Genomic DNA, 8,698 nt, shown 5'->3' on the forward strand with positions numbered 1-8,698 from the left:
ACCTGTTCTTTTGGATTCAGAATGATTTTCGTGATTCCAAGGGTAGCACAATAAAACATAAAATGACCTGGGTCCGAGTGGCTGAGCTTAAAGAGCAGTTGCCACTCGTGTTTGTAATTCACACCTTAGGTCATCAGCGCGTAGGAGTCCACGCTGTTGGCAATTTGCTGGCAGATGAGGCCGCGAAATCAGCAGTATCGTCATATTTGGTTGCAGCAGTTACACGGTCCAAAAGTAAGATTGAAGATGATATCTTGGCAGCTGTTGCTGCGACTGAGAAGGGAAGTAAATATCCTAAGGGGTTCCCTTCGAAGTATTCATACCTCTTAAGTCCTGATAAAGTTCCTTATGTGAAAATACCTGACGTTGGTGAGAGGTTGATTCTCAATGCAGATTGCAGGCATACATTGCTCACAGCGGCCCATGAAGGAGTTGTGTCTGCGCATGCGGGCGTTTTGGCTACTGTGGCTCAGTTACAACAGCGTTTCTGGTGGCGGGGACTGTACAAACAGACGCGTGATTATGTCCTTCAATGTGACATTTGCCAGCAGATTAAGCCTTCAACTGCTGCGCGTCCGCCCCAGACACAGTTGTACATATCTAATAAACCGCTAGGTTGTGTTTACTTAGATCACTGCGGTCCTTTTTCTTTTGATACTACGTATAAGTACATCTTAGTAGCAGTTGATTCATGCACACGCTTTGTGTGGGTGTGGCCTCACCGCAGCACTGAGTCACAAACTGTCATAAGAGACTTGCGTGTCTTTGTAGGGATTTTTGACTGTGGTACCTTCCATTTGGATTAGGGTCCGGCTTTTGCCTCTAAGGCGTATAAGGATGCCATGACTTCGTTGGGGGTCCAAGTCAAGTTTTCATTTCCATACAGACCCAAGGGTAATAGTGTTGTGGAACGGATGAACCGAGATTTAAAGCAGTCTTTGACAGCTAGAGTCATAGGCACTGGCAGGAACTGGCTGGCCCACCTCAATAGCGTGCAGCGTGCTCTAAATAATCTCCCTAGAAGGTCTCTGGGTGGGCGGACCCCATACGAAATGCTCTTTGGTATCAAGATGTTTGTACCGGACCTTGACGGTCTAGACTCGGCGGCTGTTGCTGCCTCCTTTGACGTAGATGAACATTGCAATGTTTTACAGAATCTACAAGAGACGAGAGACATTCTTGCAAAGGAACATTTGCCCTCTACCTCGGATGATGCGTTTCAGATCCCGGTAGTTGGCTGGCTACCCCAAGTTGGAGAACTGGTTCGGGAGAAGATCGAAAACAAGAAAAAATGTGGTCCCTCTTATCGAGCTCCAGTTCCAGTGCTTGGTGTGAAGGGCACAAGAACAGTCATTTTACCACCACTTCCAAGTCGTAAGGAAAACAGGTATATCTCCATTGACAATGTCAAGATACACAGAGTGGCCGATTCTTCTTAGTATGACACCGGCGGTCTCATGTCCTTCGATTGTGAGAAATACTGTTTTGGCCCCGGCTTCAAGTCCTGTGCCTGATTTTGCCCTTGAGATGTCTGCAATTTCTAGTCCTTTCATTGAGTACACTGCCTGGTACTCAACTTGATGAAACTGGCTACACTTACCCAACTGACTTATCGATGCCTGATTTACAAACTCGCTTGGCCACAGAATTCAGATTTTCATTTGACACTGTTTCACACACATCAAGAAAGCCTTCAAGGATTACAGTTTATGTAAGACTGTTTAAAAAATATTTTTTTAATCCCCCTTGGACCTATATTTGGCTGGAGCTTTTTTCGATTTACCTTTTTATGTCAATTGGTTTTGTATTTTATTTTTTCCGTCTCGTCAATGGACACTATGTCGAGGAGAGAACATGCATTCGACATATCAATGGAACATTGGCACCCCATTCCTCATACACAGATTGAAGAGAGACTTGGCTTTTGTTAACATGACTGCTTGGCCTGTCCTAGATGGGATTGTATGGGATGCTGTTAAATTTCAAATCCATGGCCCCACTGAGGTTATAAATGTCCCTAATGTGCTTAGGGTTAACATGGGGGATGTAGTTAAACAAAATATATGTTCTGATGATTGGGATGTTCAGGCCGTAGAAGTGTTGTTTTCTGATTTGAAATATTATGTTGCCTTTGATGCTGAAGATTTGTATTTAGAATCTGCTAAACACGGTGATTTATATTGTTACCAACATTTTGGCAATCACTACCTGCAAAAAACTAATACCAGGAGGAACACTGTAAATTATACACAATGGGAACATTGTCCAGCTCCAATACAAGGCAGTTCTGCTACCTTTTTGAAAAGGTTCACTTGTTTTACTGATTTTAATCAGTCAAATCCCAATGCATTTTATTTTAAAATGACCGAAAAGTCCACATCCAAAGTTAGACTTACCGATACTAAATTATTGTACTCAAAGCCCTTTCTGGACCAGTTATCTGTTGGTGGCTACGAGTTGTGGAAGGAAACAGTTGACCTTAAATCTGTTTGGGGTTCTAAAAGTTGCCAGGTGCAAGGCACTGAGGCCTTGCACCGTGCATGTCTCATCCTGAATCATTTGTTGTTTTTGAATTCTACAATTTCACAGACAACATGCTTTGGATTGGCTCCTCTAAAAAATTAAATGCTCGGGGAGGAGCTACGCTACGTATAAAGATGGCCGCGTAAGCTCCAGGCTCCGCTGACCTCCGCCAGCAGCTCGATTATCCTGTCTTCAATCCTGACCTTACACCTGATTTCCTTGTTTATGAAGGTCTACTGCTTCTAAAGGTGCAATCCCGAGATTTCTACCTCATCGGCTGACGAAGATACGCCGTGTTTCCATTCTCGGCCTAACAACGTGTGGAAGCCGGGGCCTCGATTTCTAGACTATCCGGGTCAGAGTTGAACAACATCGGCCGTGCGACCTGGACTGAGCCCGTTCTCCCGAAGAGTGCCTGAATTGTTGACTTTTTGTGACGATCCTTTGAACGATCTACACCGAGGACACACCAGCGTGCCACGCCGGCTGCTGTGGTGGGGGTCCGGTGCCCGGAGACCTTGCTGCCCTCCCGGGGTCGACGGGCTGGGGCCCTCTCTGACGGCAAAGGTGTGTTCTGTAAGACGAGGAGCGCCCATTACTTGATATCAGATTTGCGTGGCCTGCGACTCCGGAGCAGCCAGCTTCCGGGGTTCAAGTTCGGCTCTGTCGCCTATTGAGAGGGGATGGAGCGGACGGAAGGCGCGCCATCGCTGCAGGCCGTTGTGGCCGCCATTGGGGCGCTCCATTCGCACACAGTCGCTGTGTTCCGGACACTGATGGTGAAAGTGGACGGTATCCTGGAACCTGAGGACGACACCTCGATTGGTTTCCAGCTATAGATGGTACTAGCGGTGCATTGCACATCAGAAGTCGAGGTCCCCGTGCATAACCCGGAGTTCATGAACCTTGACGGTCCCCTATTACCGACAAGCCAGCACGTGCTTCTCGCTAGCGTCTCTTGCCTGATCCTGCTGCCGCCTAACGCATCTATAGACGGTCTTCCATGTGGCTACGAGTTCCTTGGTGATGGTTTGGGATACTCGCTGTTTTTGGACACCTTTCCTCGTTCGAGCCGTGAACTTTTATCCTGTATTCAATCCTCCTGTGCTGACAAGAACTTTTGTGGACACTTTGCCTTTTCCTTCAAAATGGCGGCTCGAGTGGCAAAGACTCTTATGACGGACCGTACTGGCCAGGGCTGAACTTTATCGCTGGGTTCCGATAAAATAGCTTTTAGCGATGCCGGGGTTGTGCCTATATTGTGACGAGAATTGGGTGGTTGTTGTTTATCCTCCCCTGACTGGTTTGTATAATTGCTAAATATTGATTTTACCATGTCTCGGGGTGGTTGCTGTTGGCGGGGGGTACGGGAGACCGGGAGTGTGTTTGTTTTCTCCTCCTCCGCTTTCTCTTTCCCTTCCTTTAGGGTAGGTCTTGGGCAACAGGCACGCTGCTAGTGGGGTTAGGCCGTAGCCATTGCAGGGGTGCAGGGTGGGGGGTTAGGGGTGTTTTTTTTTATTTTGCCTTCTTTTGTTCTATGGCCCCTTTTGTCTTTTCTTTTTCCTTCTACGAGAGATGGGCTGTTTATTTTTCACGAATCCTTTATTGTCCGGGTGTTTTCGCTGGCTTAATTATCCTGTAACATTGTGGACAAGGTCACGCGGGTGGGATTGCTTTGATTGCTTAATAGATTGCTTATTTCCTATTTCCGTTATGTGTACCCGTGATGGGCCTTTTACTTCTTATAGTGATTATTGTTTGTATATTTCCCCCGCCTTGCCCTGTTCTGTATTTTACTGCGAAACACCTGATATCTGTATTGCCTGCTCTTGTCTTACTGTTAAAATAAAAAAATATATTAAAAAAAAAAATTAAATGCTCCTTCTTTTCCTGACTTAGAAGAATATTCGGGTTGAGGTAATACTACAAAAATTTTAATCAGAGAGTTGCAAACTCTATTGCTAAATTCTTCGTTTAACATATCCAGTTTGGATCCCAACGGCTGGTTGCTCTGGCACAGAAGTGCTGACTCGTGCCAGCATCATTTTCTGGGTTTGGCTCAAGGCTTTACACAGGTCAGGGTGGATCCCCGTTTAGCAAGTGACCATTCTGTAACTACCTATTCTGTAGGCAAATTATGTCAGAATTGGCTCAGAAATTCTACCTTGGCGTCAGTTAAACAGCATTTATCTAAACTGACTGACGATGTTGATCTGAATGATTTCATAAAAGTCCCGGCTAAAGGTAGTTCTAAACGATGGATATATGCTGTTTATAACTAATTCTGGAAAACATCCCAGTTTGAGGCGGCTACCCGCCTTAGGGCTATAGATCAAGCTAATTTAGAAAAAGTGCTAGCAGTTGTAGATAATAGCATTAACACGCTTTCTTCCCGCATTTACACATTGGATAATATTGTGTTATCTGTTGTTGATATTGTGCAATATGAAGTGTCTGTATTGTACCATGGTCAAAATCAATTGCGTTCTTTATGCAGTTTGCTTGGACCCTGCAGACGCTTAAGGCAGGAAATGTGCCATGGCATTACATGAATACCTCTTCCCTGTTTGCCCTGTTTAATTTGACTGACAAGCAGCGTTTACTTTCAATGAGGGATGCATCTTTTTCCATGTTACACATTGAGCGGTTGGAGTCTTTACCGTTTTCTGTGGCAGAGGCCACTACAGCAACGTGGCTTATCCATGGATTGATAACTCTCCCGTTTCCTCTGTTCGAGTTTAAAAACTGTATGAAATACTTTGCCATTGGTAGATACGAGCCTCTTGGTAGTTCTTATCTCCATGAAGCCTGGTCGCTTCCTTTTACATATAGATGCCTTAGGGAGGGCAAGGAAGTTTATTTGAATGGTGAAGAATGCACTGAAACACCGGATCACTCATTAATGTGTATACATATCCAATTACACGGCTCCTGTAATCAGAACGAGCCAAATTTAACCTTATTTTTGAAAGGTACCCCGTGCCTGCTATCGTTCCCACATTCACATTACTGGCAAATGGGGGTTATTTATTATTAAACAATGAGGATTGATGTGGGTTAATAAGAGGAATTGCTTTTGTCGTTACCGTCAGTGAGCGTGTAGTTTGTTGTAAGAATGTTATGTATCCACCCCGCATGGGAAACTGGATGTTTCCAGCTGGCCCAAGATTCCGACCTTGACGGCATAGTTCAATAAGATAAGTCGCATAAGAGCTCTATTGTCCCAAAAAGAAGTTGCCCTCACATCTGCTTGTGAAACATTTGTCCTTTACGTGGCTAACACCCGCACAGAGGTGCATGCTTTATTAAATACTGACTTGCCCTTGCATTTCGGTGAATTAATTCACACAATCTTTAATGCATCCTCCACAACTGGGCTGGCGCACTTTTTTAAAGTGGTTAGCAGCCGCCTTGTGACTTTGTTTCAAAGTATACTTGGGGTCTTTCCTGCTTTCTTTCATTCGATCTTTTCCAGCCTTTTTGGTGGATTTCCCATACTACTGGCTCTGGCTGCAGGCGTTGTTTTGCTGTTTTGTTTTATTCAAAATGGATGCACATCCTGTGTTTCGAGACGAGCTGTCGCGACTGGCACTGTTTCTCAACAGAATGCTTGAGTACTATGGAGCGCTGCCTGCCTCTTGCCACCTTAAGTGCAGCTTATGGATTATAGTTTCGATTTTACTATTTTGCATGTGTCCAGCCTGTCTTTCATTGCCTGAGTTGCGATTTCGACTGGGCCCTGGATTTGTGTCTCTGCAATACGGTGTCTCCTGATGTGGATTATAACCAGCTCATGAGCCCCATGAGGGAATATGGCCTTTGCAGCGATGCATGGAATACTGGGTCGTTGGAATGTATTCGCAGCGGAGCAAGATTTCTTGGCACACAGCTTCATTGAGAACCCACCGAGTTGCCCTCTGATGATGCTAGAGGCTCCGGTAATTGAAGAGCATGTATGTTCTTTCCCGCTATTAAAGTGGATGGCTGAACTATTTTCGGATGAGAACAGTGACTTCCTATTGGAAGCTGTTGCTGCATATTTTGCATATTGAATGTTAGGATGGTTGTTGTGAGGTCTGATCTTCACACGTTCTAGACATAACATATATGCAGCTGCGGCCAACTCTGGCTTTAGGCGCGTTTAATATTGCACTGCACAGAGCATGCCAACACACTTGATGAATATTTTGCATGCAGAGAGCTGGTGGAAGATGATGTGATCTCTTTCCACTAGGATCAGAGGTATGGGGCCGCCCTTCTAAAACCCAAAGAAACCTTCTTTAGATATAATATAATATACTAGCAAGGTAGGGTACGACTTAGGTGCCATTTAGCCTTCTTCCCTCTAGCATTTTAACATGCTTTCTCCCTTTGTATTTTATAGACTAGTAACTATGCTGATAACTTTGTTTCTTATAATATGTTTGCTTGTATTAGCTAAGATACTGCGCTTGAGAACACTGCATTAGAAATAAACATTTCAAACTTGCACTTGTCTTCATTTACTCCTCATTCTGGGTTGATATGTTGGTATAACGAAAGAGTGTTCATGTGTTCCACGTTACCTGAGGTGTTCTAAGTCCATGTTCTTAGTTGTCTAAACATTGGGAGTTTGTAAGAACCAATGAGACACTGATTGGTAGTCTGGTAGGGGATTTTGGGTACTAAGGTGAGTTTTGGCACACCCTAATTCACTGAGGTTCCAAGTATCTATGCACAGTTCTGTGTGAGAGCAGGATCCCTGCGACAAAGGGAAACAGAAAAATACAAATCCTCTGAAGAGATTCAAACGGTGTTATAAGAAAAAGACACTGAGTTCTATGATTAATACGCAAGTAATCAACAAGCATTTACAATGCAATAGGTCTCGCAGCATTAAAGTTTGAGTTACTGGCATTGTAAATGACAATGCTTTGCATTAAGTTTTCTTTGGCTGTACACGACTTATGTCAGGATAATTTGTATTACGCACTTGCAGAGCATGAATAAAAAGAAAATATGAAAAGTTTCCTCCTTTTATTTGATATACTGATATTTATGTTGTCCTATTCATTATACTGACTGGGTGCTTATGGTTTTAAATGCATTTCAATAGTGAGAACTTGATGCATAATAGAATTTGATGTATTTTGTTATATTGGGAATAACAAGTTAGAACTAAAACGTCTGTTTGTGTGCTCCTCCATCTTGTGAAATGGATTAAGATACTGCCCAGTCACACCTTGAAAGCTTTCAAGTTCAAATTTATACGAGGCAACAACACTTTGGTAGAGTGATCAAGTTCCACAAAAATACGTCAGTAGGGTGAATTCTGATGGCAGAGTAGTGAGATTAGGCTGTTCAGTGATATTTTCAAACACTCTAGAAAATACATAGGCAGTAGGAGACCACAACACATTATCTTGCATTTGTGCTGTGGCAATGCCTTCTTGAGCTGCAAAGCGGAGTTCAATATATGCAAGAAGATACAAAAAATAAATATTATCTACACCCGATGTTAGGAGTCTGTCAGATAATTCCTACCATCTTTCATTCTAAACCTTACAGACCATATCCATGACTGCTTTTTTCACTCAATACAATATGGAACCATTATAAAATTCAAGGCAGATGGAGCAAGGGTCAGAACTGCTCATGAGATAATTTTCTAATATCGTATCGGCCATTGTGGCAAGATGACGAAGGGTATGTCATCATTTGACAAACGCTGAAACAAGACGCACACACTGTGTCATCGTTGTGGATCAAAGGCGTACCATCTCCAGAAATGTACCTGTGGCAAGTGCGGATATCCCGCTAAGCGCAAGAGAAAGTATAACTGGAGTGTGAAGGCTAAGAGACGCAACACCACAGGTACCGGCCATATGAGACACTTGAAGGTTGTCTACTGTAGATTCTGAAATGGATTCCATGAGGGCACAACACCAAAACCGAAGAGGACAGCTTTTGCAGCATCCAGTTTCTCATAAATATTTTGTTAAATAATTTGCTAATATCCTGGAGTGTTGCAGGTAGAACTTTTGATTACACACAACAGCTATCTTTGGATTGCACAAACAACAGACAAGGACACATGGTTTCTGCTGTACTCAAGTTTTATCAAAACTGACCAATCCCATTCACATAGTCACACTTTATGAATTTGTTAAGGGTTCTGTAAAGCGCACAATAACCT

General features: G+C 43.6%; 1 pseudogene; it reads left to right on the forward strand.

The window, feature by feature from the left end:
• The first annotated feature begins 8,198 nt into the window (after positions 1–8,198).
• LOC144785426 (large ribosomal subunit protein eL37-like) lies at positions 8,199–8,492 on the forward strand (annotated as a pseudogene).
• The last annotated feature ends 206 nt before the right edge of the window (positions 8,493–8,698 follow it).

The sequence above is a fragment of the Lissotriton helveticus genome, chromosome 10 (assembly GCF_964261635.1).
Source record: "Lissotriton helveticus chromosome 10, aLisHel1.1, whole genome shotgun sequence".
Classification (NCBI taxonomy): Eukaryota; Metazoa; Chordata; class Amphibia; order Caudata; family Salamandridae; genus Lissotriton; species Lissotriton helveticus.